The 15,563-nt window shown below is 39.6% G+C and overlaps 2 protein-coding genes across 2 annotated transcripts in view; one reads left to right on the top strand and one right to left on the bottom strand.

Annotated features, from left to right (window-relative positions):
- thsd7ba (thrombospondin, type I, domain containing 7Ba) overlaps positions 1–655 on the bottom strand; it is a 142,743-nt gene extending 142,088 nt beyond the window's left edge. The window contains exon 1 of the mRNA XM_068572165.1: positions 452–655. The gene's annotated coding sequence lies outside the window, so the exon portion shown is untranslated. The remainder of the gene's footprint in view (positions 1–451) is intronic.
- dars1 (aspartyl-tRNA synthetase 1) overlaps positions 1–15,563 on the top strand; it is a 160,791-nt gene that overhangs the window by 75,699 nt on the left and 69,529 nt on the right. The gene's annotated exons all lie outside the window — the stretch shown is intronic.

Raw genomic sequence — 15,563 nt, 5'->3', positions numbered from 1 at the left:
CCCCAGCTTTTATCAGCAACAGCCTTTTGCATATTTGTTTTGTTCTGCCACAGTATTTTTTGCTTTCCCTTTGCCTCTTTCCTCATCTCTCTGACTGAATGAAATCTATCTGTGATTTTATCCCGATAGTCCTCCACGCACCCCTCCGTGACATTCTAATAAAGCCAGATTGCTGAAGTTGTCATGGTCACAACACCCACAATAAAAGCGCTTATAAAACTATGTTTGAGTGCCTTGGGTATGAAACAACTTAACATTAGCGTCCACTGCCATTGATAATGCAATCAGATCTCCAGTTCCAATTCATCACGACAAAACCAGAGCAAAGAGAAAGTACAAATATTGAGATATTCAATTTGTGGTCATAGGAAAGCAAGCAATACATTTTTTTTTTGTTTCCAGCATTAAAGCCCATCAGTGCAAAGTGAATACATCACAAAAGAGGTCTTACCTGGGCTATTGGTGGGGCTGCTGCTGTGTGTAACAGATCCTATCTCTGCCTATGGGACAGAGTCAGAGAGAAAGAGGAGCGGGAGAAGGCAAAGAGAGAGGAGGGGCAAGCAGAGGGACCAGAAGCGCAGATAAAGAGAGGAAGAGAAATCAGAGAGAAGGCGAGAAAGTGTCTGTAGACAATGAGAGAGAAGCACGCACAGAGAGGAGAGAGCAGGGACAGCGGTGCTCTCACACATCGCTGCGTTACACTGAAGGGGATGTGCTGGCTGTGGGAGGTGGTCCTTCTCAGTCAAATGACATCTGCCTCTCTCTTAAAAACCATTGGCTAAGAGGGATGAGTTTCTAATAAGCCATCCCCGCTGTCTCCAAGTGAACACACCCCCTCTTTTTTCCCCACAGCACACACACACACACACGCACAAACACACAGACAGATATTCTCTTACTGTGCATCCACAAAGAGTGTCTTTTCTCTTTTCGCTCCCCTCCCCATCACTTTCATGTCTCTTTATTACCTGTATGTGCATTGTCATTTTTCACAATTTTTGCAGGAAGTGTTTTTATCTTGCAACTCAAAATTGCTTCAGCTTTAAATTGTTCCTTCTTGTGAAGGGTATTTTCCGCCTTTTCCAATAGCTTTCAAAAACCACTTCCACTGTATATAATGTATACCTTTTGTATATTTTTTCAGCTAAGGTGGACAGAACCTCTCTTTGTATATAATGACCATAATCACACTGAACATCCATTTGGAGTGCTTACAATTCCCTTCGGCAGATGCTTAAGTGGCAGAGACAGTAATAGTTTCAGAATGTTAGTACTTCAAAATGGTTTTCTGCCGGTTTCAGCCAGATAAAATATCTGGACGAAGTAAAAGTGGTCAGTATACATTTAAAATGTGTAAAAGGTCAAAAGTGATAACGTGCTGGATATCAGTGCAATTAAAGTTTTCAGTGTCATTACCTAATTGAGTAATTATACAGTAGCTGTCATCACTTACTCTTAAAGTGGTATTGGAACATCTGGGGTAAAACAAACCCATTTCATTAGCGACATTTTTAGATTGTATGTAGGTGATGTTTTTAAAGACTAATTATTTTGCACATAAAACAAATAATTACGTTCCACTCCTAATAAATGTCCTAAAAAATGTATTTAGTGTTGTTTGTCTTAGTTCGCATTTACATCTGAAACCGTAACGCAGGCAACAATATAGTAACCCTAGTTCTATGAGCACAGTCAGAGCCCTCGACTGGACGCCATCGATAAATTTGCATAATCGTAGCTGGCCAATCAGGAGGCATCCACCCAAATACATGGGAACCCCTCAGTATATAAGACAGCTCAAACCTCAGTCTGCTATTATCCTTTTCAGTGTACTGTGTGTGAGCTACCCGTCCCCCTCTGCCTGTGCAGAACCAAGGTTACACTTACTTTTCATTCAGACCTTCATTCTACCTCACACAAGCTCCACCCTCTACTGGACTGAATGGGTACAGTGGGTGGAGCCCCATGCATGCGCACCCTGCCGAAGCATGACACCAACCCCATCACACTGATCCTGACGGGCTGAAGATGAATCCATACACTTCTGTCTAACCTGGACTGCCACAGCAGAGACGTAGGGGGTCCAATCCAAACAGAATAGTACATAACTGAGCTGAATAGATCTATGACCTCTCAGTGTGCCTGATGGGTGACATCATTCAACATATTGGCAATGAACAAACAGGAGGCAGATGTAACTTTGCCTCTCTGACCACCGCATGGGGTGAAAGCTAAAAGGTATCTATTTCTTTTTTTTAGGGAGCAAAGGAGGGATTTGGTCTGAAGGTAGCCCCACTACAGTCACCACAGCGCACAAAGCAACTTGGGTACCCTGACAGTACGATTAATTCACACACTCTCTGAGCTGAGGTCGGTGCAATTAGAAAAGCTTCAACACCTGCTCGGGATTGGAAGAAAGTATTACCGTTAGAGGGCAGAACCTGTGTGAGTTGCACTGTTAAGTTCTAACCTCTTATTCATTGTCCTTCCTCTTCCAAAGAAAGTAAATGTGTCCGTTTCTATTAGCAAGCAATGGGAAAAATAACACAAGTGACTAAAACACATTTACAACGCAGCTACAAAGACATGTTATGTTGTGTTGATTGCCATTTAACCATACCAGTCAACTATGAAAGAGGTCAAACATGGCACTTCAAGGAGACCGGCAACATGAATGTGTTAAGGAATTCACATTTTATAACACCACACGACAACCATGAAAAAATAAACATCACACCGGGAAAATATATTTGCAAGTCAAAGCTCAGGAGTGGGTCAGCACTTGACAGCCCAGCACACAACACAGATTAGAGCCTTACATTGATGTCTTACAAAAGACAAACCAAGCACCCCAAAGCAAGTCAGCGAGTCAGCCTGCTCGGTATTTTCTACTACATCTGTATGGTTTTCCCTTTAAAAAAATCAAAGGATGCGCACAACCCAGAGTGGGTTATTTGTAATGTTGCAGACAACACTGTACAGCTACTGTTATCACATCATTTAAGTGGAGCACTGAGAGGAATTACATCACATCAGTAATTTTAAGAATTAAATTTCAAATATACATTTATACCATAAATAACATACACTCTGCAAAAACAAAATCCATAGGTCCACCTCTGATCTTAATTCTCCATCTATCGACTATACAGAGACAGAGCGAGAGAGACAAGCAAACGACACGTTAATTAGAAAATCTAAACTTTTTTCTCATTTTATACGTCGGTTATGTTCTAAACGGACAAGTAAACACATCCATACCTCACACGGTAAAGATGCCGGATTTTGAATGAATGCAGCCCAAGGCACCCTTCATCCTAGTGCGGCCTGTGTGCTCTCGCTGTTCCTGTCTGTGTCTCCGCTCAGTCACTGACAGTCTGACACACAGCTGAGGAACTGACAGGGGAAGCACACACACACGCAGAAGCACATAAAAGCACACAGCAATGTAACAACATGTTCTACACCGCTTTGATCAGATGCTTTAAAGAGAGCAACATATGTTGGGCCCTCGGTGAGCTGAAGGTCGTGACACAGGCTGACCACACTGCTTATTGGCTTGGGGCGATGATGAGGGGGTGGGGGGTGAGGTGTTTTCACTTAAGTTGACTGATTAGACAGCAGGCTCAAACTGGGTTTGGTTGAATTGAGGTATTTTTTCAAGAAGAAAAACTAAATGTGACAATGACAGATTAACATTAGATTAATATGTTCTTTTAAAGGATTTTGTATTGTGTTCAATTGTATTAAATGGTAGCTATCATTTTAGTTTTTTTGATGTTTTGACTGACTGTTTGTTGACTGATTGTTGTTTTCTGATGTAGCGCTTAACATTTTTTTATGTGTGCACTCCACACTCTTCTTTGACGTCAAATGATTCCCAGCAGCTCCACCAGACATTTACCTGAATACACATCTGATCAGCCAGAGAAATTGTAAACAACATCTGTGTGGGCATGGTTTCTAACAACTGGCATTGTTTCTATCCATGTCATGCCATCATCAACTGGTATTTAGAAGCCAGAAGAATTAGAAAAAAAAAAACGGTAAATCAGCAACTCTTCCCTCACTGGCTAAAACTTTGGAAAAAAAAAGCTGATTGTTCATAGTAATAGAGATGTTTTTGAAAAGTTTCACAGCCACACTGCTCCTAAAGCTAGGAAATCCTCAGTAATAGTTACTTTAGAATGTTCTCAAATCTTTCCTCCTTGAATACGTTAAATATTTTAGTGTTTTTTCCCAAAAACTTCCACGACAGATCTTTTTGGGTTGATAATGAATGGTCGTCTGCGTAGTACTACTACATTTTTGGACCCTCATCCTTAACTGTTCTTGGTTTCTGTAAAATTGACATTGACAAATCTCCTGCAGTGGAAGCTGTATAGATTTAAAGTTATAGTTATCATGACCATATTTCACATAATAGTTTTTTCAATCATGATACCCTCAGTTTGTAACACAACCTCTATCTTGAAAATATGAAGTCGGCGGGAGCTGATGACATCACACTCACATTTGGGTGATTTTCTCCGATTTGAAAAATTTCAAAAGAACCATCGAAGACATTGACCCTTTAAGTGATCTTGATCTGCAAAATTAATACAATGCCCCTTTATGCAAAACATTACAGTATTTACAGTTAGTCGTATAAATAACATGTACAATATTACTGTGTCTGTTCTTCATTCCATATTTTGTCATTCATTGTACATGTTATTGGTGTTCTTTTTAGTATCAATTGCACTATTGGAGTAGCTCACTGTTGGGACACAAGCTTATCTGTTGGTTGTTTCATGTTCTCCGTAATTGCATTTTTGATGGACTCCTTTTGTTTGACCCGTACATTTCTCGCTGACCCAATGTGGGGTAATTGGCTGAGCTAGTGATAACCCGCGAGTTCCTGTCATTCTGCCCTGCCACCCCTCCGCCACACATACTTTTATCCAAAGAGAAATATAACCTGGGATAATTGGAACTTTTCTGTTTTCAGTTGTTATCAACTTGCCTTACTTGTTCAAAAACAAGTAAATTTTCATTTGGACAAGAACCACCAAACCGCTGACCCATGACACAGTAACGGTCTGCACCGCACAGCATCCAACACATAGATTATAGATGGGGACAGTGATCAATCTGACAGCAAATATGCTTTAAGATTTCTTTAGGTCAAAAGGGCAAACTTATTTGAATCATGTCCTAGAAGAAAAAGTTTGCTCATTTGGGAAATGGAAAATACATTTAGACAAAAGGTCTCGTCTTCAGTGACTGAGTTGATTTTCAGTGTTGTTCTCCTTTGTCATGTTTTAAATGAATTTTGAGATTCACGCTTAACAAGTATGTAGTGTAGGAGCAAGACATACCTTGCTCGAGGTCTCCACTCACAAAAGCACACAGAGAGAGTGAGCTCCCATAGTATTTTCCCTACACATACAAGAAAACACTCTGAATAATCAGTCACGAACCGAAAGGCACAGACCAAATCAAAATCTAGGGATGGCATTAATCCTGACAGTAAATTCCGATCACCCGTTGCTGCCGGTGCTGATAACTGACTCTCTGCATCTCAGCCTCCGGATTCTCTTTTCCATCTATGGACGTATGGCTGGCTGCCTGCAGTTTGTTATCTGATTATACGTTTTATTTAAAGCTGTTCTGTCCAAGTACCAATCAGGCTTTCTATCTGTTTGCCTTTGAAGCATTTAACCTCACATGTCAGTGTCAGCTAGAGGCAACCTCCTGAAGCCATATCTATAAAATGTTGTGGTTTTATTCACTTATCATATTAAGTAGTATTGAAACTTAGTGCTATCAGCATCTTCATGCAATAGAATATAGTATTAATTAAACCCCAGCTATGGTGAACGAGATAGCTTATCAACTACTTTTAAAACAGAACATTTCACTGAACCACTTATATTTTAAATTAGGCTCAAACAAACAAGCTTGTAAACACACCACAGTATTTGATTAAAAAAATAACCAATAAGAATGCAGAAGAAAATAAAAGTTCTGAGATCCTCAGTTATTTTCAACATTCACACAGAACTAAGCTCTTTCTGAGCATAATGGTATGTAATTCAGTGTGCAAGTCTTATTCAAAAATCTTGTTAAATAATGGCTGGTTTAAGAATAAACGGAGAAATAAATAGTGTGCATTACTTCATGATACTGTTAGCAGTGGCAGCAACAATTTCAGGTAATTGCATAGATTTTACTTTTCTTTTTAAATGGTTATTAAAAGAACAGAGTAAATTGTGAATTATAAGTGTTAAAAAAAACATAAATTGTCATTAGTACGTTGAAAGGTTATAATGAACAATGATTTCAGATATAACAATTTTTGTAAATGCTATTTCACCATTAGTCATTTTGTATTAAATTACTTTTTGATGGTAATTGGTCGGATTGCCACAGGTGTGATTAACTTAGTAAAAAGTAAAATGGTTTATTAAAAAAGGTTTTAATGATAGATGATAGAATTGAGGATAGACATTTTTTTTCAAAAATTTGTAATCTTTTGGTTACTTTGGACACACCAAGTGGCCCTTAATGTTGAGAAACTTTTCAAGGTAAAAAAAAAAAAAAATCATCAAGCTCAACGGTTCATAGATTTATGTTAATATGAGCAGTATCTCTACCATGAGATAATGAGAATGTGTGTGTGTGTGTGTGTGTGTGTGTGTGTGTGTGTGTGTGTGTGTGTGTGTGTGTATATATATATATATATTTGTCTCACCTCTGTGTTTCTGTCCATGGCTATTCTCGTTAACTGCTGCACCAAACTGCTTAATATTGTGGGTGCTCATTAATTGCTGCATGCTAAAGTATTTATCATGTTGCATGACTTAGACTTTCTCACAACACCTTTTATCGCATGTTTGATGCCGCCATTGACTTACCGCTCCTCATTTACTACTAGGAGTCCAAAGTGAAACACAGTGGGGCTCAGGTTTTTGGTTTTGGACAGTGTGTTTGGCTATCAGCCAACGGCTAACAGATCTAGCAGTACATACACAACTGCTTACACTTGCAGTCGAGATGGGTCTAGCCTAGTTAGCCAATTGCGGTTTGTATTCATTCAATCAAACATACAGCAGTGGTTGTTGCACACACATCTGGTGGGTAGCTGCTTGTTCATAATGAGCTTGCATTCATAATGCTACCATGCATTTAAAGCAACTGACAAACTTCTCCTCACTGAGTGATGCACCACCTTTTGTGACTGACTAGACAGTCATGGTGAAGATGATGATTGAGTCTCTTATGGCTGTGTAAAAATAAACCAATGTGAGCCTTGAGAGGTCAGACTACTTCAGTGGCCTAGCAAACAAACATACTCTCAGGTGATGATGGATCCAAAAGCGTTGCTCAAGTGTTGTACTTACCATTAGGACAAATTTGATGTCCGGGTACTTCCACTTGAGTCTTTTCTTTTAAAGGCAGTTTCTACTTCTTCTGTGCTGCTTTTCAGAGGTTAAGAGTCTAGATTATGAACAAATCAAACATTGTGATTGAATTTTAGGGTTTGGGTAATCTAAAAAAAAAAAACAGCAGATTAATTATGAAAATAATCCGAAATTGCTATCCGATACAAAATTGGAAAGCATTGGCTCCCCTTTAACCAATTACAACAGTGTTGAACTGTTGGTGGTAAAATGTAGACCCTACTACTTGCCAAGGGAGTTCAGTGCAGTGTTCATACTGGCAGTTTACAGTTCAAGTGTATAAAGATACAATGAACAATACTATTGTCATAGTTTATCATATTTATCATAGCAATACTATTATCAAATTTTATCATATTTATCATAGCAATACTATTATCATATTTTTGTGCAATACTGTTTTTTTATTTTTACCTAAAGGTTGTTGTAATTCTGTGTTAGGAGGACCGAGCAAAATAAGCTTTTCATTGTAAAGAATAACTGTCTCTTATCTATGCATATGACAGTAAAAACATCTTGAACAGTATAATCTTGCTTTCATATTAATGCAAAAGTAATGATTATATTATATACTGGTAATAATTGTTGGCTGAAACAATTACAAAGCCATTATTATTTTACTCCGTATTCTTTTTGTGTCGTTTGCATAGATTCACTTGTTTCTTTTCCCTTACGTGACATATTTGTGAATTGTTTTTTGACAAAAAGCATAATTTTGGAATGTTGTCTCTGCTATGGATGACAAATAGTTTCTATGTTTCAACTCCTATGTAGAGGCAAGCAGTGTATGGATGAAGAAAATGACCAGATGAAAAGTTAGCCGAGGATGTGGATGCTCAACGTCTCAGCATCGTTTTCGGGGGAAGCAATCTGGCTTCACTCGGTTGCCCTCGTCTGTAATCTTCACTGATGTTACGCAAACATAACGAGATACTTCATGGGACGCAATTTGACATTTGATAGTAGAGAAACAACAGCTGTAAATGATGAATTGAATGACCTGAATTCCATTTCGCTGCTTCGGTTTCAGGATCCTGGCGTCGATCTTTTCCACAGCTAAAATTTTGACTTGTCGTAGCAGGAAAAGCGCAGGTGAACAGATTTTGTTAACGACGTCTCAGCTCCATCGAGTGTGACAGTGAGCCAGCATACACCAGGCCGGGGTCGTCGTTAGTGTTATTGGTAGCACCTGTGTTTTCACTGCCATGACCAGCAGGTGATTTGTTCATAACAAGGGGGACGGAGCACGTTTGTTTCGCTCGCCAACCCCTGAAGGAAAATATTGACGAATTAACTTGCCACGAGGATTGACAATTTAGCATTCGGTTTCATTATTTAATCTTGACCGATTCATTAATGAGATAGTATTTTTAATTTTGTTTATTTACTAATTAAATCGCTGGCAGCAACAATCAATCAGATGGCGGAAGGTAAGGATGTGAAGAGGTCAGATCGTCAACAGGGTCATCAAAACATCAACATAAAGAGCATGCATTTTAATTTTTCTCTCCTTTTTTTTTTCTTTTCATGGGACTAATCCTAAAGGGTGTAATGAAAACAGTGCAGGCGAGAGAGACAGTGAGTAATTGCAGACTTGGCAGCGTTATCCATTACAGCTGAGAGAACTACGAGGAGGAGAAGCTCCCCCTGAAATGTTGTTCCTATTTACATTTAGACAAGTCTTTCTTTGACGTCAAGCCCTTCTCCCTCATGATAGGGTTAACAGTCTTTTAATCTACGGTTGACGGGAAAATCCTGTGACTGAGAAGCCAAGGGGCAGGACAGTGTACATGGTGGCAGTGAGTTGGTCAAAGCAATAACTTGACCAGGTTTTCCTTACTCACTGGAAGTCAAAGGCACTGCGTACATCCCAAGTCTCCTATTTTTCATTTCCTCGCTCTTCGCGCCTCGCTTGAAGTTGTTGTGCACCGCCATATTGACGGCCGTTTATTTCTGTCCTGAGGAACGAGGGCCGAGGAAAAGATCTCTGAGGAGTCGTGAGCGAGGAGCGGGAAGTGTTTTACCTGCCAGCACCTCCTTGTTCATCAGTTATTTGATTGGAGGCTGCAGATGATTGAGCTGATCACTGGAGTTTCATACCAGAGTGAAGACGGATTTTTAACTCAAATGTTCTGATACACCATCTGGTTAAAATATAGGTTCATTGTAAATCTGAAAAAAAAGGACCAAAAAGTTCTTCTTTTTTTAGAAATATTTCTCTTTTTTATTGTTATTTCCCTCATATTTTGCTATGGATACAATTAAAGTCAGAGAGAGGTGGAGACATTCAGTTCAGTCCATTCAGTCACGTGATCGAGGCTGATCATTCCTGAGTGTCATGTTTGATGAGTTATGTCATATCCATTTCCCCCAAAACATTGAACCTAATACATTTAGTTCAGTGTTCAAGAAAAACCATCATCATATTCTGGTTTATTTCATGCAGCACAATCATAATTTCAAAACATACAACTGCAAGTAATCCATAAACACAATGAATTCTGCTGGTAGGAATTGGTCCTCCACTTGTAAGCGAGATACATAACACAGTATAAAAACACAATGCACTTTGTGGAACAGGTAACAGGCTACAGACACAAACTCCATCTGAAGTCTCTCCAGCTGTTCAGGCGACTGACGGATGATCCAGCTGTGATCAGCGGCTGTCGCCATCAAAAACGTGTAACACTACTGAGGAAAGGATGGTCTCATTTCTCTTCAAACATATTTCCTTGTTTCCTCTCTCCGCATGGTTTCCTTGCATCTCTCCTTGCATCCCTGGTGGGAGGGACTAAGACGCAAGGAAAAGATGCAAGTGAGGGAAACGGAGATGCAATTCACAGAGACTTGAGATGTATTGTACCGACTCACAGACATATTTAATGCAGCTTACAGAGTTGTAGTTCTGGGATGCGCAATCAGTCATTATAAATAAGTTGTTTTACATTTCCCATGTAGAAGGTCATCCATAATCATCGCAGTAGCAATCACATGAAAAATAGAGAAAAAACAACACTGCTCACTTGGTATCATGCTGAGCTGAGGTGCTGGAGCTATAGACTATCAAACTTAATGAAAAATCATGCAAGCAGCATGTTTTCTCTCTATTATGCCTTAAGTTTTGTTATAGCGCTTCACTGGCAGCTAGAAGGTGTCACAGGCCAACATTAAGGTCACTCTTACACTTCCCCATAATGCAATTTATGTTTAGTATGTAGTTGTTTTAGTCTGACAGACTCTTCAACGAAGAGCACATCTTAATTTTAGATACATTGAAGCAGAGGAATATGTTCTGCATATGAATATAATGAGCGTAATCTCAGTAAGCCAGTAAACAGTCTGGCTTTTAATGTATAGAAAAATGTGATTACACAGTTTCTGTTTGCCGGAAGTCGACTTGTTTCCTTTAGTCGTACCGACTTGGTTGACAAATCCATCTCTAAGTGCAGTCAGGACAGGAAAACAAGATCATGCTGCAATAACTAGCATGAATTAACCAAACTTTGATCAGGGCCTGAAAACAATATTGTGTTTTGTCCAATGGAGTGTGAAAAAAGTAGTAAATTATTAAAGAAAAAGAAAATGAGAGATACAGTGTAGCCTTGGGCAAGCACCATTTAAAAGCTGTTTTCCACTGAAGACAGACCCTGAAACGTTCAAAATGATCCATCAGTCATCAGCAAGCGTTGCGTTGCATACAGCTTTGATGACAAAAAGCAAAACTTCCCCAGCTGGCTAATCCTCATGGAACTTTAAGTTTTACAAGTCGCCAACATTACAGGTTTAAAAATATTTGATTCTTGAATGACTCTTTTTGCCTCTAATCTACAGAAAATATTGTGACAGTTGTATTCTTTTATCGTATAAGTTATTTAACTTTGGTCCTCAGTCTCTTCTATTCCATTAGATGAATATGTAGTTGATTTTAACTCAATCGTCTACGAGCGCTAATACACCTCTAATACAAAACTCCTCCCATCTCGCCCTCAATAAGTACCTAATTTCTTTCAATATTTATAATGAAAAAGGAGTTGAAATAGATATAATTCATAAATATAATTAATAGTCTATATATTTTGTGCAAATATTGTATCTTTAAACCATCATGCCATGCTGAGGCTTCGTAGCCTTTGACATTAGTGGATTTTGACTCTTCATAAGCAATAAGTGAAGATTGTTGAGTATTCTCTGGATGCCAGCAAGTCTATATGTTTATGCATAAAATTGGTTTACGGAGCATTACCAAAAAAAGCATTTGCGTTGTACTACTATATACATTGACACAGTAAGCTTGTGTTTTTGAAAGAACAGAGATTCAGGGAGTTATGCAAGACACATAATGGGAATCCCTCGGTATGCATGCATCAAATAGTCTTTTTCATGAAAGCTATTTGCTGTGATTGTATCATGTCATGTCTAAGGCATGGTAACAGGTATGAAAGGTACCTACAATGTGAGAAGATGCCTCTAGTGAATGCTTGAACCACACCTCCTCCTTCCCATAATAACACATTCACGCAGACCTCCACATGGGGCACCAGATTACGGATCCTCGGTGATACAAACGCTGCCACTGAGCAGTATGGAGAGCAATTTGTTTTGAAAGATCCTGATCCTGATTATAATCCTACTCAACACGACAGCATCCTTGCAGAAACACCTTCGTGAGAAGATTCTTCTGCAGTTGGATACTGGAGAAGAGTGAGGTGTATTTCAGCCCAGCGTCAGTGAGCTGTAATTTGTCAAAGACAGACATCCCTGTCCTGGCTGAGCACAATTCCGTTATGTTTACAGGGAAAGTACTACAGTCATTCCAATTACTCCAATGTACCAGAGAATAATTATATGACATAACTACTTCCTCTTACTTGCATGGGTGCATCCGAATGATAAATCCTACTTTGGTTCAGTAGATTGGTGTTTTTGTTTGGGAACATATAGGAGGCACAGTATGGAGTCCCTGCAGGGGCTACTGCTAAGAAGATTAAAGCTTTCCACTCGAAGGAAGAAGAAAAACATAATGCCAGCTCCACAAAGCCTTTGTATTCGCGGGGCATCGTAGACTATTAAATTCCAACTATAATATATGTAATGCTACATATCCATGCAAATCATGAAAGAACTTACATATGTAAGATCAAACTTAAATTAGTGCACGTTGAAATAAAAATATTGTTTTCCAGAAAAAATGTCTCTAATTGTTCTGAAGTTTGCGTTTTACAATTAAAGCACGTTTCATCATACGAAGAAGTGTCTAATCATGTGGTGGATCAATCAAATTTAAACAATTAATAAGACAATATTTAAAAGAAGATCAACATTGCACAATTTATCAAAGACAGTACTTTAGTACAAGTCAACATTTCATCCTTTTGTGAAATAAAGTCCCGCCAAATTCTTTTGTATTTTGGAGTTACCCCTCAAGAAGAGTCTTTTGCCCCGACAGGTCAGACATGTAGCCTGCTAGGTGACGCATCGGCGAGCTTCTCGGTGAAATGCATTCTTACTCCCGACTTGTCAAAAGCGTTTACCGTCCACTAATGCCGCGAGAGGGTTTACATTGGAGTTATTTGAAAGCTCGGTGAGTCGCATGAAGTCACAAAAGGGGTCGTCCGTGCATCGATCTCTGATGCAGAGGAGCACGGACAGAGCGGTACTCGACGAGCTGTGAGTGAGAACGGGTTGTCGGCTCGCATCTTTGAACAGGAAGTGCCATGCCAACGGCAATTTGCCTCTGACATGGGGCTTTTGTTGGGACACTCCAAAGAGAACGAGTGGAAAGTCAAGCGCGAAGTGGTGTTCTCTGATATACGCGAGCCGTCTCAGAGCCGTGGAAATCCTAGAAACCCTCTCCTTAATTTTTCCTCAGGGAGGAATAAAGGCAGGAAGGGTTCCATTGTGCTTTACAATCACGACACAAGTACCATTTGAAACTCAACTTCATAATGAAACGACCATAGTTGGCATTAAAGAAAGTATTAGAAAAAAACATTCTTTGAGTAGGCTGACACCAATTCTGTCTAATGTGGTGTACAAGGTCCTTTTATTTTTATTTTAGAAAATTTGTAGTTCAAATTGGAGGAGCTCATTTTAAGAACAAAGATGGTTTAGAAGGCTTCGGAACAACAGAATAAATATAATACAGCCACAAGTAAAGGATAAAGAGAAATGGTATTTATTCTCCAGCCACAATGAGCATGCTGCTGGCTGGCTTTTATTATTGAGCAGTTTTGCTAAATGCTTTTTGTGGCTGCTGAAAGCAAAGTAGCCCAGTTGTCAAAAATGGTTGGTGTCACACAATGAAAGAATATGTTAATGCAGGGAGAGGAAAAATAAACAAAAATAAAGGCCAGAGACAAAAATGTAGCTAAAAGAAAAACCTTTGAATAAAGCTTGACAGCTTAACTGCTCAAACACATTTCTGCCTGAAAATATTATACGACCTTTTTAATATTACATTTTGGAGGGAAAACATCAAAACAACTGCCGGCATATTCAAGGTGATCTCATGTGTGCTATACTCTTAAGCGCAAAATGAACAGGAGGGTCATCAGATTTTCCCGCAGCAGGAGCTTTCCCCGGCGCGGCGATGGAACGATCGGTGTGAGCAGAACGTCACGCAGAGAGGGGAAATTTAACTGAAATGATTCAGCTAGTCTTACGTTCACTCTGTACGGGGAGGCTCCCTGCAGAATCTGCAATGTCATACATCAGCAGTTGAAACCCACTAAAAAATAAAGAGAGAGTTTTAAAGTAGGAAAGTCAAGTCTAACTAACAGATTTTCCTTGTGTTGTTGTTAGCGGATGATTGAATGTGTTGTGGAAATGGAAAATATCAGATTTCCTCTTCCAAACCCTCCACACACCCACAAAGTCTCTCTCTCTCTCTCTATGGTTTATCTCGCTCCCTCCTCGATGCTGTCTGAAAAAAATATTGTTTAATCAATGTCCCAAAAGAACTTTGGTCATATCAGCAGATCAAGCTCCCTGACGGGTTGGATGCGACTGTTGGTCCCATTATTTCATCTCTGATATCTGCTACTCCCATGTCAGCCTGGTCCACGGCAACATTCGCATTGCAGTCAATCTCACCTTTGTCACGATGCCGCAAACTGGGACTACTTTGTGAAAGCCTGCGAAGAGAGAGATTGACAGGTGGAAGAGAAAATAATCAGAGGTCACACGGTGTGATACGGGGTGTGGGACAGAAACTAGCATCCTGTACACACACATCGGCGAGTGACAGCAAGACTGAGATACTATGTAAGAGTTCAAATTCACAAGGAAATTAGAAAATATGGAGTCGATAGAGTTAGACAGTTTGCTGCACAATTACTGTGTGAAGGACAGATGAAATACCACAGATGGATATTTTTTATGGCCTGTTCATTTCCATGGGCCAGCTGCTGCATGCTGTACACATGCCCCGGCGTGCACTCACAGTCGCACACATATATACACATTCTCTTTTCCATGCAAATCCATTACCATAAAGCTTCCTATGATGAAACATTAAATTAGCAAATGCAATGTAGCTCTGTGTCCATCGAAAACGTTCATGATAGATGGTTTATTACAATGTGCGTGTGACACTTTGTATTTTGCCACTGACATCATTCACTATTAGCATTTACACAACACGATGGAAAGAGCTTATAGTCTAAGGCCGCAGGAAGGGGACACAGTGTTGGAATTACACATGTGAAAAGCGATTCTGGAAATGCCCATTTATAAATCGTAGGGGGACTTAAATTTAGGAAAATGCTCTCCTCGTACTTCTTCACCCAGCCAAGGCAATTTCCTGTGGAAAAGGGTGGTAGTAAATATAGTTAATGTGCTGAGGCGGCAATGTTACACCAACATGCTGTTAAAACAAGATGTGAGATATTGGAGTGATTCCTCCCACAATTGGGATGGGAAATTTTGAACCTGGTCTTAGATAGGATTTACCATGAGAGGACCGCCAAAAGGGTACGCATTAATACATCAACAATGCATGAAAAAGCGGTCACTGCCCAAAATGGGTTGCAGTGTCTCATAATGTTTTGATGGCTCTTTGCAAAGGGAACTAACAGGGAACGTCTTTGAACTCGGTCTACCACCAGTCACCATCCGCCA

Source organism: Clinocottus analis, unplaced genomic scaffold (assembly GCF_023055335.1).
Source record: "Clinocottus analis isolate CAN_PGR_092001 unplaced genomic scaffold, fCliAna1.0.p SCAF_12, whole genome shotgun sequence".
NCBI classification, from domain to species: domain Eukaryota; kingdom Metazoa; phylum Chordata; class Actinopteri; order Perciformes; family Cottidae; genus Clinocottus; species Clinocottus analis.
This window is presented reverse-complemented; position numbering and strand designations above follow the sequence as displayed.